At 41.2% G+C, this 17,637-nt stretch overlaps 1 pseudogene across 1 annotated transcript; it reads left to right on the top strand.

The window, feature by feature from the left end:
* The first annotated feature begins 2,908 nt into the window (after positions 1 to 2,908).
* On the top strand, positions 2,909 to 6,182 carry LOC306641999 (annotated as a pseudogene). The gene has a single exon. The product of its transcript is annotated as an uncharacterized misc_RNA (transcript).
* Positions 6,183 to 17,637: the final 11,455 nt, after the last annotated feature.

Raw genomic sequence — 17,637 nt, 5'->3', positions numbered from 1 at the left:
CAATGAAGGCTGGAGAAAAACTATCACAAAAATTCAAAAGAGTCTAAGACTAAAGGACATTCACTGCAAATCTTGGCCAGTGCTGTCTAAGATAACAGCCACCAACTCTGGCTAGTTAATCTGACATTAATTCAATGTAAAAATGCAGTCCCTTAAGTGCATTGGTCCTATTTCAATGGTTCAATAGCCACATGTGGCTACTATATTGGACAGTCCAGTCACAGAATATTCTATCATCACAGAAAGCCATGTTCAACAGTGCTGCTACAGAAAATATCCACAAAAAAACTAATCTCTAAGTTCAGCACCATTTTAATAAAAAGAATCAGGGTCAGAAAATCCAATTAAAACAAATATTGACAGGGCTAGAGATGTAGCTCAGTGGTAGAGCATTTGCCTAGCATGCACCACACCTTGGGTTCCATCCCCAGAATGGCAGGGAGGGAAAACAAAGCATTGAGAGACTGAACCAAGAAACCTCAGTTTCACTCCTAAATATAACTAGTCCTAATGTATCAGTGACTCAAAATTTCAACTGCATCAGAAGCTCCAAGATAAAGGAAACTTCAGGGCCCCACCCCTAGATTCTGATTCTGCAGTCTGAGTTGAGTTGAGTCCTGGAATTTGCATTCCCCACCCTCTTGGGATGAAACCCAGGGCCCTAAGTACTAGGCAAGCCCTCCACCACTGAGCTAAACCCACTGAGTTACACCTGCAGAGCAGAAGTGCATTCCTAACAAGTTCTTCTGACAAGTTCCCAGGGGATACAGATGACACGGGTCCACTGACCACACTATGACAAAAACTGGTTTAATTAAATGGCTTTGTTCCAGATTTTTAATCTCTCCTAGTCTCTGTTTTTCACCTGTAAAATAAGATGAGATCCTCACCTGGGGTCTCGTTATCATCCTATGCACAAACTTTACACTTGCAATGTTCTCCCACACTGCTGCTGGGAAACCCAGTGGGAAGAGCAACAGTGAGTGTCCAAGAAACAGCTGTTAGAATCAACCTTAGGACACAAGTCAGGGTGTTAACATAAAGCAGAAGAGAGCCTACTGACCTAAGGAAAACCTCCAGGCAGTTTCCTACAGAGCTTCCAAAAGCACGCCCTGAATGAGAAGGCTTAACCTGAGCAGGCAAAGCAGCTCAAGAAAGCGCTTCCATTCGCGGGTCCTGTTCACAGTAACATTTCTGGGTCTGCTCCTCCCCCACAAGCTGACACACACGTTCCTCTGGGATGCACTTCTGCAAACTCAAGGAGACTCAGGCCCATGCTTTTAAGTCCTTTTCCCAGAGACTAGTGCAGGACTCTGCCAGGGTCCCCAAGCCACCAGAGGGCGCCCCAGAGCACAGAGCTTCCCTGGGTTCCACCTCCAGATGGTGACCGGGTAGCGGGCAGGGTCAATGTGTCCTGCACCCTGGAGGCCACCACCAAGGCCGGGGCTGCAGTGCCTCCTCTGGCAGAAGCCCTGCTCAGCCGGAAAGATACCTGGGGCACCAAGGAGAGGCCAAGGTGCCCCAGAGCCATCTGTAGGCAAGGTGCTGTTCCATATTCACTGTAAGGACACTGAGCAGCAGTGCCTACGCCCCACTTAATTCCTGGGCGGCCCCTCAGCGATACCCCCAAGATCCACCACCTAGGCCGGGCCTCCGGGACAATGCGGGAGAAGCCCAGGGCAAGGGGTCAGAGCAGGGGCACTGTCCTCTTTGTGCCTTTTTCTCATGCTGCCGGTTTCTAACCCCAAGAACCTTCCCTGCCTCACTCAGGATCCTGGGCTCAGGGACTGGGCCCAGGCACTCAGTGACCAAAGGCTGAGCCTGGACCTGAGCCGCATGCTTAGCTTCATAGCTTCAATCTATTAACAGTCATCTAGGGACTGTTCTTTCCACTGTTAAACCACTAAAATTCAAATGTTTATCCCTAAAAACCGTTCGTGCTGTTCAAAAGAATTTTAGTGAATCCAGCCCAAAATATTACAGTTTGTTCTGTTTTTTTGGTTTTGTTTTGTTTTTTTCAAGTGCATGAAATAAATGACTCCCTGAAAAGCCTAATGAAGTAAATCTAGGATAATTTAAAATTTATTAACGCAGCCACATCAATGTTTATAGCAGCTCAATTCACAATAGCTAGATTGTGGAACCAACCTAGATGCCCTTCAATAGATGAATGGATAAAGAAAATGTGGTATACATACACAATGGAATATTATTCAGCCATAAAGAAGAATAAGATTATGGCATTTGCAGGTAAATGGGATGGAATTGGAGAATATCATGCTAAGTGAAATAAGCCAATCCCAAAAAACCAAAGGCTGAAAGTTTTCCCTGATAAGTGGATGATGACACATAATGGAGGTGGGGGGTTGGGGTGATAGAAGAATGGAGAAACTAGATTCTGCAGAGGTAAATGAGGGGGGAGGGGGCAGGGATATGAAAGATGGTGGAATGAGACAGACAGTATTACCCTATGTACATGTATGATTACATGAATGGTGTGGATCATGTACAACCATAGAAATGAAAAGGTGTACCCCATTTGTGTACAATGAATCAAAATGCAGTCTAAAAATTAAAAATTAAAAAAAAATTTCTTAGAGAACTAAAAGTTCTTTTTGTAAGATCTCTTTGTAACACCTTTTGTAAGATCTGCAGGTGATTGACATTTCATCTGTTTTCTTTTTCCCCTCATTTTCTTCATCGTTTCTTTAGTAAGGAATTACTTCCAGAATGTTGCTCCTTATAATCACGTTATCAGTTCTTAAATGATGTTTTTTATTGGTTCATACATACATACACACATACATTCAGATTCATAATTAACATAATTATATGCATGAAATAATTTGCTCCAATTAAGTCCCCAGTACTTACCCTACGCCTTCTCTCCTCCCTCCCTGTGTTCCCTTTCCACTCCTCTAGTGATCTACCTTTTTTTTTTATTTTTAACTTTTTATTGGGGAAAATGTGTGTCTTGTGGTTATGCGGAAAGGTGAGATTCATTGTAGTATATTCATCTATGTACCTGGAAAGCTAAGTCAGATTCATTCCACTGTTTTCCCTTATCCTATCCCCTCAATCCCCTTCATGGTGCATGTGTGTGCAGCTCAATGGGGTAGAGCAGAGGCTACATGGGAGAGGCCCAGACCCAGCATCAGAAAAAAGAAAAAGAGCAGAAAAATCCCATGGAAAACTAAAACAGTAATTTCTCCTTAGGGTGTCCATTTACAACTAAAAATAAACTAAATTAAATAAAAATAAAGTAATTTGATGAGCGGCACTAGATTTATATAGTGATTTCAATTAAGTATGCATCTTTAGAAATTATGTTATTAAAATAAATACACTTTGAACCTATTGAAACAGAATATTAGTGGAATGTAAACACTATCTCAAGAATAACCATTTTTCCCCCCTTCGGTGTTTGATATTTATTCCTTTCTTATTAAAGCTGGGATTTTGAAGATTACTTCACAACTAGCTTTTTATTTCCTCATTAAGCAATGTGTTTGACTTACCCAAATACTGAAAGTAACCTGGAAGAAAAGTTTTAAAACACTGTTTTCAAAATTATCTAAGAAATAGTTCCTGGCTAATGTCTAAGAATAATTTTTAAAATAGGTAATAGCCATATTTGAGTAGCTAAGAGAAAATAGTATGAATTTTAAAACCTTGGATTAAATTGTTCAAGTTTTGTGCATACTCAAGAAAATGTCCTAGCCGGGCGCACTAGCACACACCTGTAATCTCAGGAGCTTGGGAAGCTGAGGCAGGAGGATCTAAAGTTCAAAGCTGTCCTCAGCAATTTAGAGAGGCCCTAAGCAGCTCAGTGAGACAAAAACACAAAAAAGGGCAGGGGATGTGGCTCAATGGTTGAGTGCCCCTGAGTTCAATCCCCAGTACCTAGAGAGGGGGAGAGAGAGAGAGAGATAAAGAGAGAGAGAGGATTTTCTTACATGAATAAGAAATTGCTTGAGATAAACTCTAGATTTAAATTCTGAGAACAGATACGACTATAGCCCAGACAATTTCTCACAAGTTTTAAATTCATTTAAAATTCATTTATTTAATTCTGGCACCAATAGAAGTAAACTCTCATGCTACCTATTTGCATCTCTGCCTGTAATTGACCTTCTCTTCCATACTGGAGGGCTGTTCAGTGCTCCTAGAGAAAGCCAGCCCTCCCCTGTGTGCTCACTCTGGTGTCCTGTCTTGCTTATTCTAGAACTTTCCTGCAACAATCCTTCATCTTGTTTGGATCTTCTCTTCCCTACAACACACATCATGCTGGATATTATAAAAGCCCCTTTTGATCAACTTCCAGTTCTCACTCACAAAATGTACAGAAAATTATCTGTCCTTCAGCAACAAATCTTGAAGGAATTGTATGCATTCCAAGTCTCCAATTTCTCTCCCCTCCTTTACTTGGCAACCCAGCCCATCTCTGACCCTCATCATTTTGTGGACACCGTCCTTGTCAACTTTACCAGGGACCACCATGCCAGCACCCAATGGTCACATCTCATTCCACAAGAAAGGCCGCGAAGCCCAAGAAGGTGACCATCTCAAGAAGGTGACCATCTCCTGGACCAAGGTGACCAAGACCAACGCCTCCTCCACCAGGGCAGCGAGTGGATCTCCAGGAAGACGAAGAAGGCGTTCATCAGCATCCTCGTCTGGGAGTAGCTCACCATCCTCTTCATCTCGTTCCTGGTCACCGCCAAAGAAGCCTCCCAAGAGGACATCTAGCTCCCCTCGAAAAACTCGAAGGCTAGCTCCTGCAGCAAGTCCTCCTCGGAGAAGACTCAGGCCAGCAACTCCACCACCCAAAACGTCATTCCCCACAGCCCCGCCGTCAAACTGCACAAGAAAAAGTCGTGTTTCTGTGTCTCCAGGGAGAACTTCAGGTAAAGTGACAAAAACTAAAGGTACTGAGGAAAGAGTCACCTCCACCAGCACCAAAGCCTAGAAAAGCAGAGCTATCTGAATCAGAAGAAGATAAAGGTGGCAAGATGGCTGCAGCAGGTTCTGTGCCGCAGAGACGGCCCGTATAGGCGACAGAACCCGCGGTCTTTTTCTGACTCTGGCTGCGCCTCCTCAGAAGATGAGCGACCCAGGAGGTCCCGGGTGAAGGACGGCGGCGGAGACCTTCCCCTTCTCGGAGTGTCTCTCCTTCACCCACGAAAGCGCCAAAGAGAGACTGCGCCTCGGACGCGGATGGGAAAGCGATGGCCATCGCCAGGGACTGAAGGTGGGAGTCCCTCCCCGCACCGCCACCCGGGCGAAGGACTCCTCCCTCTCGCCGGCGCCCACCTTCCCCAAGAAGGCGCCCTCCTCCAGTACAGAGGAGATCGCTCCCTCTCCGCCTCCGAAGAGAGGGACGGCCTTCCCGACCCCTCCTAAACGACGCGCGTCTCCATCTCCACCACCAGGGCGCCGGGTCTCCGGCTCTGCTCCTCCCGGGCAGAGGCGCTCCCCAGTCCCCAGGAGACGTTCGCCGTCTTTATCATCAAAGCGTAGGAAAGGGTCTCCCCCAAGCCGCCCTACCCGGCAGGCCGGGTCGCCACAACCAAACCAAGGGCATTCTCCGTCGCACGGACTCCTCAGACATCCTCAGGTCCTCCACCTGTTCCAGGAGGAGCATCAGCATCACTCCAAGGAAGGCAGTCCCCATCTCCAAGTACTCGGCCCATTAGGAGAGTCTCCAGGACTCCAGAACCTAGAGACAAGCCGCCTCACCAAGCCCACAGTCTGTAACGAGGGTCTCACCCTCCCGATCTGTCTCCGGATCTCCTGAGCCAGTAGCCTAAAAGTCCCCAGCACCTCCATCCCGTCCAGTCTCAGTCACCCTCAGCAAACTGTCACCAGTGGTACCCTGTGTCAAAAAGTCTAGAAGTCCAACACCAAGCCCATCACCCGCCAGGAATTCGGATGGGGAAGGAGGCGGAAAGAAAAAGGGCAAGAAACACACAAAGGATAAGAAACACAAGAAGCACAAAAATCACAAGAAGGAAAAGGCTATGGCCACAGCTGCTGCAGCACAGGAAGAACCTGAGGCAGCACCAGAGCCCAAGAAGGAGACTGAAAGTGAAGCTGAAATATAACCTCGATGACTTAGAAAAGGACCTGTGAGAAAAAGCCTGAGATCCATGCGGAAGGCTCAAGTGTCCCCTCAGTCTTAGATGGAAATGTTTATTATGATGTAATTTTTATTTAGTTTGTATTCAATTTCAAAATTGCTAGAATGTGTTTGAGCTTTAGGCTACAACATTTGTTGTGATAATTGCTAGGTCGAAGTTCACCATTGTTAAAAAAAAGGGGGGTGGGGGGCATGGGTTTACATTGCAAAAGATGTCCACAGTGCATTAGTGACATTCTTTCATTGACAGCTGACATAAATTCATTTAGAGTGAAATAAGTCAAAAAAATCCCCTTTTTAAAAAAGGGGGTTTAAGTATTGTTGGCATTCTTATGGTTCCTTTAAACTCTCCTGGCTATTCCCACAGGTTTGGTTTTTTGTTGCTCTCTCTCTCTCTCTCTCTCTCTCTCTCTCTCTCTCTCCTCTCTTTTTCTTTACTTTCTCTCATTTGTGTCTTAGCACCCATTTAAGTTATGCTTCCAACCTCGTATGATTTGTAAGCTTTCCCAGAAATAACACCACAGTTGAACTACCACAAAAGTATAAATGAACATTTTAATGCCACAATCTTCCATGTTGCCTATGGAGTCTGCTGAAACGAATCAGGATTCGAGTTCTAGGATTAGACAGAAAAATGAAAGCATGTTGTTTGCCAGGGCATTGGATTTATATTAATGTGTTACAAGTTGATTCAGAACACTAGAATTTCATTCTACTCTGTTCTTTGTTTTTTTTTTTTTTTTTTTTTTTTTTTATTCCTGCCCTCTTTTGTAAAGGCAGTTAAACAGTCCCAGAAAGGATCCTTCAATTACCTAAACTTTTGCTTTCTAAAATGTCACAGCTTCATTCATATTTTTGTCTTGTTTTTCCAACTGGTATATATAACTTTCAGAGCTGTATTTGGAAGACTGGAAGGGCGTGTCTTCTCTCTCTTTCTCCCTCTCTCTCAACTAAAGCTGTATAAAGCTCATGGATTAAACAGAATAAATTTCTAAATAAAAAAAAAAAAAAGAAAAATCTCTCCAGGTGACTTTGACATGTCCCTTGTCTCACTCTCATCCAGCGAAGAACTACTGATTTTTGGTATTTAGTACTGAAAGAAGGAAAGGAAGGAGGAAATACGGGGGGAAAAACATAGACACACTCAGACTTTTCATTCACTTCCATTCCTTTAGATTTGAATTGTAATTTCAGAATCTGTCCCATAAATATCATGATCTTCTCTTATAAAATAATTTGAGAAAAATAAAGATAGAGGTATTTCTAAGGGCACAAATATAATTAAACTGTACGTTGTGTCTATAAGATAGACTTCATATAAATCATTTTTCAACAAAGAGATACAAGATTATTTTCTCCAAGCTCATTTCTGATGTCAGCCATTATGTAAATAAGTCTAAAGAATGAGTCGACACGTGACACAAAGAGATTTAATCTTCCAGCGTGAACTACAAAACAAAAAATATGTATGTGTAAATCTGGGAAAAGATAAGAGAATAAACTTATCACTTATGGAATTATTTGGGTTGAGAAATATCTAGAGGAGCAGGGTAAATTACCCAGCATGAAATGAAGATAAATCAACTGACAAATCTTTTCACAATTATTTAGTACATACTTTGCATAGAGCTGTACAAGTACAAGGAAAAACAAAGAGGTACAAGCACTGATCCACGTTAGCAATGGGTTCACAAACTAGTTGGATAAAAAGACAGTGCATGACGGGATCTAACAACGTGAGCCAGAGGAATCTCTGAACTGAGAAGCATGTGGGAGAAGATAACAGGGCCACCAGGTTTGGTGGCTCATGCCTGTAATTCCAGCTACTTGAGAGGCTGAGGCAGGGAGATCTCAAGTTTGAGACCAACCTGGGCAATTTAGCAAGACCATATCAAAATAAAAATTTTTAAAAACAACTGGGCATGGTGGAATACACCTGTAATCCCAGTAACTTGGGACATTGAGGCAGGAAGATCACAAATTCAAAGCCAGCCTCAGCAATTTAATGAGGCCCTCAATAATTTAGTGAGACCCTATCTCAAAATTAAAAAAAAAAGAAGAAAAAAGAAAAGAAAATTTAAAAAAGCCCTGGGGATGTGGCTCAGTGGTAAACCAACCCTGGGTTCAAGCCACAGTACCAAAAAGAAAAAAAAAAAAAAAAAAAAAAAAACCAGTAAAGGAAGGGAAGGAGGGAAGCAGACAAGAGGGCTGGAGGCTAGAATTAGACAAACAGCTTGGGGGAAAGGGGAATCTGTAAGTATCACTGGGAAATATTGTGCTTCTATGACCCTTCATGTATATTTTCATCTTGGCATTAACCATATTAATTTACATTATTTATTTATATAAATGATACAGATGTATACACACACATTAATTGCCCAGTGTTTTGTGATTGAAAATAATACATATTTATAGCCAGGTACAGTGTGGTGCATGCCTATAACCCAGTGACTCTGGAGGCTGAGGCAGGAGGATTGCAAGTTCCAGGCCAGCCTCAATAATTTAGCTAGACCCTATCTCAAAATAAGAAATAAAAAGGGATAGAGATGTAGAAATGTAGCTCAGTGGTAGAATGCCCCCAGGTACAATCCTCAGAAACAACACACACACACAAATCACAAATGCAAATTGAAAAGTATAGAACTGTGTGTGTGTGTGTGTGTGTGTGTGTGTGTGTGTGTGTGTGTGGTACCAGAGATTGAACCCAGGGACTCTTAACCTGATATCCCCAGACTTGTTTCATATTTTATTTAGAGACACAGTCTATGTTGCTTTAGGACCTCGCTGAGTTGCTGAGACTGGCTTTGAACTTGTGATGCTTCTGCCTCAGCCTCCTGAGCCACAGGGATTACAGACGTGCACCATCGCACTCAGCTAGAAGGACTATTTTAAAAATCTAAAATTCACTCAAATATCTGCCCTGTGGAGAAACCCATTGTTAAAATACAGTGGTTTTTTTTTTTTTCATTCATATTTAGGTGGAATATATACACATATATATACTAATATATACATATATATTATAAAATTTTCAGCATGCTGAATGCACTACATTTCATGTCTTTTTTCACATCACATAGCATAAGGATTTTATCATTAACACATTCTTTTTATTTCTCTTTACATATTTAATCAAATTTTATTTGATTTTCAGAAGCTCACCCTATCATGTAACACTTTAGGAAAGCATCTATAGTATAAAGCAATTGTTAAAATATGAGCTCATGAAATAGTTTTTTCTATATGTCACTCACAATTATAGTTCATCTGTTATGCATCTGACATAAAGCACCACACAAGACAACACATTGCACCGTTATTGTGTTCCAACTTGTTTGAAAGACAAGTTGTCTGTTCATTTCCAGAATATGAGTTTAAAATGACTTTATTGTTTTGGGAATCTGGCATGGCCCCACACAGTGCCCTGTGAGAGTTGTCTGCCCACATACACATTCTGACAGTGTCTGAAATCTATACCATTTTTCTTTTTGAGCTCCCAGTGATTAGAAGGGTAAGATACAGTCAGGTACTACACAAAGATGTTTTGGTCTACAGTGAACCAAGCACATGCACAGTGGTAACACATACACTTTAAAATCATGATTTCCTGAGATGTGGTTACAGACAATTTTAAACACCTTTGTTGTATTTTCCAATTGACAGTAATAATATGTTGCCCCTGCTAATGTATGTTATCTAGAAAAACAAAAACAAAGTCATTCATAGTTTTACTACCTAAGGATATCTGAGAATTTTCCTTCTATTTTCTTTCTGTGCATATCATGGACTTTTTAAATTATAAAATTGTGATTATACTGCATGTAAAGCTTGATTTTTCTAACTCAAAATTATATTGTGAATATTTTCCTCTTATTAAAAGTTATAAAAACCTGGCTTCATGACTTCATAGAATTCTATCCTGTGAATTTACCATTGAGTCTGTCTTCTATTATTTTATATATATTCTCTGTCTTCTATTATTTTATATATATATTTTTAGACATATTATTAACATCAATATTTTATTAGTTTGACCACCTAGAGACTTGCAAATTATTTTTGAAGACATTTTACTTTTATTACTTTTTTTAGTTTACCCAATTTGAATTGAACCTTTTTAAATCACGTGAATTAAAAGTATCTGGATCAATTTTTAAATTTTAATTTTAGGAGCGCTCAATTTTGATACAGACAAAACATGACATCAGACAACACGACATACAAATAATACAAAATCAAAGGCCTTGTAACTTTATAGGTGAATCCCCATTGCAATGTAACAGATGTTCAAAAACTCTAGTTGAATAAAAAATAGAACTGATCAAAAAAAGTCATGAGCTCAGAAAAATGTAGAATTAAAAAAAAAACAAGAGTCCTGGAAAAATGATACGGCCATTTATTACTTCAGTAAAGCACCATAAAATTTACTTTTGCTGGAGTTCAGGTAAGACTCTTTTTGCTCTTTTTATTTTTTTTTCCCCTTGGGTTTGAGACCGGTTTTAGCAGAAATTTTGTGCCTAGGGCATTTTAGCCATTTTTTTTCCTTGTTAGTAATCAATTCAGGTTTGGATGCAAAAAATTGTGAAACAATTATCTCCCACTACTTGTGGGGAATGGGACTACTATATCATATTCCTTACTAGGACATGCCACTGATGGTTGGGCTGGTTACTCCCTCCACACTGGTGTATGTGGGACCTTGTGGCAGGAGGACTAGGTGGGTTGGGCTGGGGAATGGAAGCAGAAACAGCTGAGCCTGAAGCTGGAGGAGGAGGAGGGATCGAGAGGGGGAGAAGAAGGAGGCGTTCGAGTTTGCAGGAAGAGCATAGAAGCGCAAGAAAGAAGAGACTTGAAGATAAGGAATCCCTTTCCATCTGCCCACTTGCTTGCAGAAGCTGTGTGCCAATACCTTTGGTAGCCACAATCCACCTTCCCACGGAGTGATCTTTCATCCCTACACAGGCCAATTTGTGATTGGTAGTCATTCCTTCCCAAACTAACATTTTAACTTTTACTGGGAAGGCCATACAGGGAGGGGGAGGTTAGAGTCAGTGAGTTCTCTCCCAGTATCATCAACAGGAGGAGCCGACGGTTCTTTAGGCGGTGGCTCTTTGGGGGGAAACTTGGAGCCCCCTTTGGGAGGTCCTGGAGAGAAGCAGGCCTTAAGGGCAGATAATATAGGATAGACTCCCAATGGGGAACCCTCCCCTAAATTGATTTCCCTCTTCCAACAAGTTGTTCTACATGATCCTATGTGGATCAGTCAAAAAGATTAGCGGCAGGAAGCCAAAGGGCCACCCGAATAAAGGTATCCCAGACTTTTTCCGCCTGTGTATGAGACCACTCAAGGCCCTACTCTTCAGCGTGAGTCTAAGAGCTGAGAGCGCAGGGTCACCATGTGTGGTGTGTGTTTGCCCCATCTTTTCAGGGATGCCTTACCTCGGAACTTGCTTAGCCCGATCTGCCGGTACTTTTGGTTTCAAAGCTGCCTCTTCGCTTTGGCTGTGGATCAGCCTTGAGGTGCCCCACGTTGGGTGCCAAATGTCAGGGTCTTAAGTCCCCTTGCTCTTCTTGACGAGCGACAAGGGAAGGGAGCACTCCCTAAAAAGGTCAGACCAGGAAAGTTAGGGCCAACTGACCGCCCGCACCCATCCCTCCGGGCAGAAGACAATCAGACATGTCAGGGAGACCAGTCACAGCAGGAACTCACTTTCTTTCTTTTCTTTTTGAACAATTTTAAGTCACAACTTGATGAATCACATGGACTGTTAGATACTCCCATTACTATTCCATTAGGATAAATTCTTTGATGTAGAATTGCTAGTCAAAGGCTATTAAATATCTGAATTGTCCAACTATCCTCCACATGCTCTTATAAATGAGCATTGATAAAAAAAACCCTAGGCTTTATTCATTTTAACATCCTTGCCAACTAGGTAGGCACAAAATAAAAAGGATTTCTATTGTTATTTTAATTTACTTGTCTAATGAGATTGAATGTTTTTATCTATAAATTAGTCATTTGTGTACCTGTGAATTGCCTATTGATTTCTGCATTAGTTAGGGTAGATTAAGCAATGCTGTAATAACAGGCAAACCCTGAAATCTTAATAACTCAACAAAATAAAGATTTACTTCTCAACTACTCCTTTAAACAGTGATTCAGGCATCCATGAGTCCATTTTGTGATGTTACCACCTTAAACCTGTGGTCCCTGAGGGCACCCATGAAAGAAAAAGAGTATAGGAGGCCCCAGACAGAACTGAAACTTGAGCAAATGCCTCACCTCTGAAAAACGAGAATCAAGTTAAAGAGTAAAAAAATGGGATTCTGGAAGCTGGAGGATCAGAGACCAATGCTATGAACTGTTGGATTGAAACACCCTTAGATGGTATAGCATGTACAGAATTTCCCTGCTGTTTTACATTGCAAGTATTTAGAATAGGATGTCCTGAAATATCAGTCATCAACTGCCAAATTATCCATACACAACAGAAAAATAGATTCTGCCACAATCTGCCCAGTGGCCCAGGTTTGCTTTTGGCACAAGGCTTGGCAGCTAGTGGCAGATAGATCATCCTCCTGCAGGCTCCCACTTGATGTTGCTGAATAAGCAGTTCTTGTTCAGAGATTTGAAAAGCTCTGTGAACCAACAGCTTTACTGCATGACTGCAAAAACCTCTCCTTTGGTGAAGTTCTGCTACAGGTATGGGATCTTACAGTAGGTAGAATAATGGTCCTCCTGCAAAATGTCCATGTCCTAATCCCTGGAATCTGTAGCTCTGTTACCCCACATGGCAAAGAGGTTTTATGAATGTGACCTTCATATGAAGAGATTATCTGGGAATACCCAGGTGAACTCAATGTCATCATCAATCCTTTGAAAAGCCTCTCCTGGTTGCGGGCAAAGAGGTAGATGTATAAGCAGGTTCAGAGAGAGGATAAAATACTTGGCTTTGAGGATGGTGGAAAGGGCTAGGAGGAAAGGAGTCTGGGTAGACCCTAGAAACTGGAAAATGAGGACTGGGGATATAGCTCAGTTGGTAGAGTGCTTGCCTCATAAGCACAAGGCCCTGGGTTCAATCCCCAGCACCACACACACACACACACAAAGAGCCTGAAACTGGAAAATAAGCTACATACAGTGGCGCACACCTGTAATCCCAGCAGCTCAGGAGGCTGGGGCAGGAGGATAGGCGGTTCAATGCCAGCCTCAGCAAAAAGCGAGGCACTAAGCAACTGAGTGAGACCCTGTCTCCAAAGAAAATACAAAATAGAGCTGGGGATGTGGCTTAGTAGTTGAGTGCCCCTGAGTTCAATCCCCAGTACAGGAAAAAAAAAAAAAAAAAAAAAAAGAAAAGAAACTGAAAAAGGAATGGATTCCCCTCTTGAGCCTACAAGAGAAATACAGCCCTGCCTACATCTTGATTTTAGCCCCAAGTTCTGAGCGACAAAACTGTTATAACTTAAAGGAATATGTGGTTTTAAGTCACCAAGCTTTTGGTAATTTGCAACAGCAGCAATAGAATATAAACATAGACTTCTATTCTCACCCACTTACCCATGCATTGAATACCCCTTTGTTTCTGAGCAGTAGTGGTTCTAGAAATATATGAATGTACAGTTATGTTTTGAATCTAGAATATTCCCTAAAGGCTCATATTTGGTTTGGTCCCCAATGCAGCAATGTTCAGAGGTTGGGCCTTTGGAAAAGTGATTGGATCATGAGGGCTCAGATCTCATCAAAGAATTGATTCATTGATGAATTTGTAATTTAATGGCATTATTGGGAGTTGGTGGAAACTGTAGGTCAGGCCTCGTTGGAGGAAGTGCCTGACTGGGGACATGCCCTAGAAGAGCATATCTTTTTCCCGACCCCTTCTTCTCTCCCTCTGCTTCTCAGTCACCAGGAAATGAGCAGCTTTCCTTCATCACACCCTTCCACCATGATGTCTGCCTTGCCTCAGGCCCAAAGCAATGGAACTGGCGGACCTTGGACTGAAATGTCCAACTGTGAACCACATGTCTATCCTCCTCTAAATTGTTTTTCTCGGGTATTTTGTTCCAGAGAGAAAAAGCTAACACATGGATGTATTTGTTTTGCATTTCAATCACTTTCCTGTTCTTGAATAACTTTGAAGAGCTTCAAAACTAGAGAAGGAGAGAATTTAGTGACAGTTCAATAGCTTTGTTACTCAAGTTTCCTGGTTTCTTTTTTTTCCTTATACCAGGCAGTGAACCGAGAGGCACTTAAACAACTGAGCCACATCCCCAGTCGTTTTCTTTTTCTTTTCTTTTTTTTTCTTTTGCGGTGCTGGGGACCGAACCCAGGGTCTTGTGCTTGCAAGGCAAGCACTCTACCTACCGACCGAGCTATCTCCCCAGCCCCTTCACTTTTTATTTTGAAACAGAGTCTTGCTAAGTTGCTTAGGGCCTTGCTAAGTAGCTGAGGCTGTCTTTGAACTTGCAATTTCTCCTGCCTCGGCCTCCCAAGTCACTGGAATTAGAGGCCTGTGCCCTCACCATGCCCGGCAGTTTTCTGGCTTTTTAAAAAAAATTTTTTTTTTTTCGTAACTCACATTTCCATCTCACACCCAGCAGAGCGCCTGGCAGGTAACTACGATCCATGAACTTAGCATTGAACAGAAATCAGTTCTGGCACACTGCCATGGAAAGCCAAGTGAAGAATTACTTTTCAGTAGGGTATGAAAATACAACATTTAGGTTTTCAACATTTCCATGATTTGCAATTGTCAAAGCATATGGAGAGCTGGAGACAATTGGAAACTTCTTCAATATATATATATTTTCATGACCAAATATCCTACAACCATACATGGTTCATATCAGGATAGGGTTAAAATAATTGAGGACATTCCTTTCGTTAAGTATGATAGGCAATTATTTCCAGGACATAAGTGACAGGAAACAGCAGTACATAACGTACGTGGGGGGAGGGAGTGTTTTTGTTTTCTTGCAGGGCTGGGGATTGAACCCACACCTCACACTTGCATGCACTCTGCCACTGAGGCACATCTCCAGCCTCTGACAATTTCTAAAAAGCTCTAGCCCTCATTTGGTACTTCTTTTGGTTTGCTCACCTCAATTTTCTTTTTTGTATTCTGAAAATTATTTTGTTCTTCCCTTAAGACTATAAAATTTGCTGGGTGCAGCAGTGCACATCTATAATTCCAGCTACTTGGGAGGCTGGCTGAAGCTGACAGATCTCAAGTTTGAGGCCAGTTAGGCAACTTATCAAGACTCTATCTCAAAATAAAATTTAAAAAAGAGATGGGATGTTAACTCAGTCAGAACACTCCTGGGTTCAATCCCAAGTATGACAAAATAAAAACGAAAGCCAATAAGAACTGCCATGGGAACAGTAAGGCAAGGTGAAAAGCAATCTGATTAACCTGTGGGAAGTGCTTCAGAATAGTGTGCATGGGGCTTGCACTTGTCTAACATAGGCAAGGCCCTGGGTTTGATACCCAGCACTACAAAATAAATAAATAAATAAGAAGGAAAAAGTAAAACAGGTAAAAGTTCACCACCCTCTTTTACTAGGTAGTTACTATGCCTGCAGTTCACCCATGCAAATGGTTCTGCCCCTACAAATGATGTGTATGTTTACGTTACCTATGAAGAAAGCAAATTTTAGGTATAATATCAACAAATCAACATTTCTAAGGGTATCCATTCTACTTTTCAACTTTTCTGTATGATTAGAATTTTTCTAAATAGTAAGTCGGGGAAAATGTCAACCTGGACTTTAAGCACTACAAAACTTAATGCATTTACTAGACTGATTTGATTGGCAATAAGGTAGACAGTGGCTGCTTACTTTCACAACTTAGAATTGCAAAGGTAAACCATATTATGCTAATGTTTGAAAAATTATTTATATGTGTCTGATTCTTCTTTGTATTACTTAATGTGCTGGAAATAAAATCTAGCTTTTAATAAATAGAAACCGAAGGGTTGAAATACTATAATTTTCTTCATTCCCCAATATGGGCCCAAAACAGGGGTACATTCTAGACACCAATTTTATGATTACTGAAAACCTCACAAAATGTGACTAGATAATGATCAATGTTTTTAAAGCTCCCATATATTTCTATGTACACTTGCTTATTCCTGAAATACAATAAGTAGAAAATGCACTGGCTTTCTTGAAATCAGATTACCAATCTAGTTAGCTGTTTCTCTCCATGAAGTTTTGATGGGCTTCACTACATGCAGTTCTCCTAAGCATGACTCCCTCTAAAAGCAACATAATCTAGGAAGGACAATCAAAAACTACTGAAAATATCAACTGTCTGTGCAGATATTTGAGTTTTGTGAAACATAGAAAACCCTATGCTGAACAAGTGCAAGCCCTACTTGCCCATCATTTACTGATTAACCAAAGCATTTGGCACCTACAGCAAGCCTGGATTCAGCAATTTGGATCACTTCTAGAAACCTAGAAGCACCTTGTCTTATAATTTTACTTGAAGGCCTTGTCAATCAAGAGTTTAAATAAAAGTAAAATGATATTCCCATGTTCCACTTTACCAGGATTTAGTGTACTTTCTTCGTGATCCTTGGCATGTTTAATGGTTGCCCAATTCATATGTGGATCCTTAATGAGAAAAGGTAGAAATGACTGTTGAAAATGTTAATGCAAATGCCAGACGTGGAAATGAGTAGCTCAAGGTAGGTATGTGTGTGTACACAACCCAGTTAGGTATCTCAAGCATCTAGTTCTATGCTTATCCAATTATTCTGACCTCTACAGTATAAAACTAAGTTTTAGGACTCAAAACTCTTTAAAGGCACTGCTAAATTCAGACTGAAATTGGATGGTTCATACATCTATAATTAGAACCATTTAGGACACTCACATTTATTCAGTACAGGCATGCAGAACCTGGAACACTACTGTATACTGTTATTTTAAACTACTGAGCCCAAAAGTATACTACTGATTACACAATATTGAAAATTTTCTTGGAAGCACAATGTTTTGACACAGCTTGTAGTACAACCCACTACAATTTGATTCCTTTGCAAACAACTACTGATGCCCCAAAGGACTGCACCAGGTTCCAGCTGCTTTGGACTATATTCACTAACCCTGTGTATTCTGATAGACCCATTTTGGGTTGCTACTACATCTGTTCTACTTACAGAAAATAAATTAGTACACTAAGATAAACACACTTCAGTGTTTAAAGTGCTACCAGGAGGTTGAATAACTTAATTACTCATAGTTGCCAAGAACTCAAATACTGACAATCACCTAATTCAGGGTGACTGTCATTCATTCCCCCTTGCTGGGCCATAGCTCAGACACAGGGATGAGAGAACGACCAATTAAAAAAAAAAAAAAAAAAAAGGGAGAAGCATATTGCAAATCCAAGCTCACCCTCTTCCTTCTTTCCTTACCTCTGCAACATTCCTTTTAGATCAACAGTTCTGGGTACATACTTAAAAGACAGATTCCTTTATCC

This window comes from Sciurus vulgaris, assembly GCF_902686455.1.
Source record: "Sciurus vulgaris genome assembly, chromosome: 12".
Classification (NCBI taxonomy): domain Eukaryota; kingdom Metazoa; phylum Chordata; class Mammalia; order Rodentia; family Sciuridae; genus Sciurus; species Sciurus vulgaris.
This window is presented reverse-complemented; position numbering and strand designations above follow the sequence as displayed.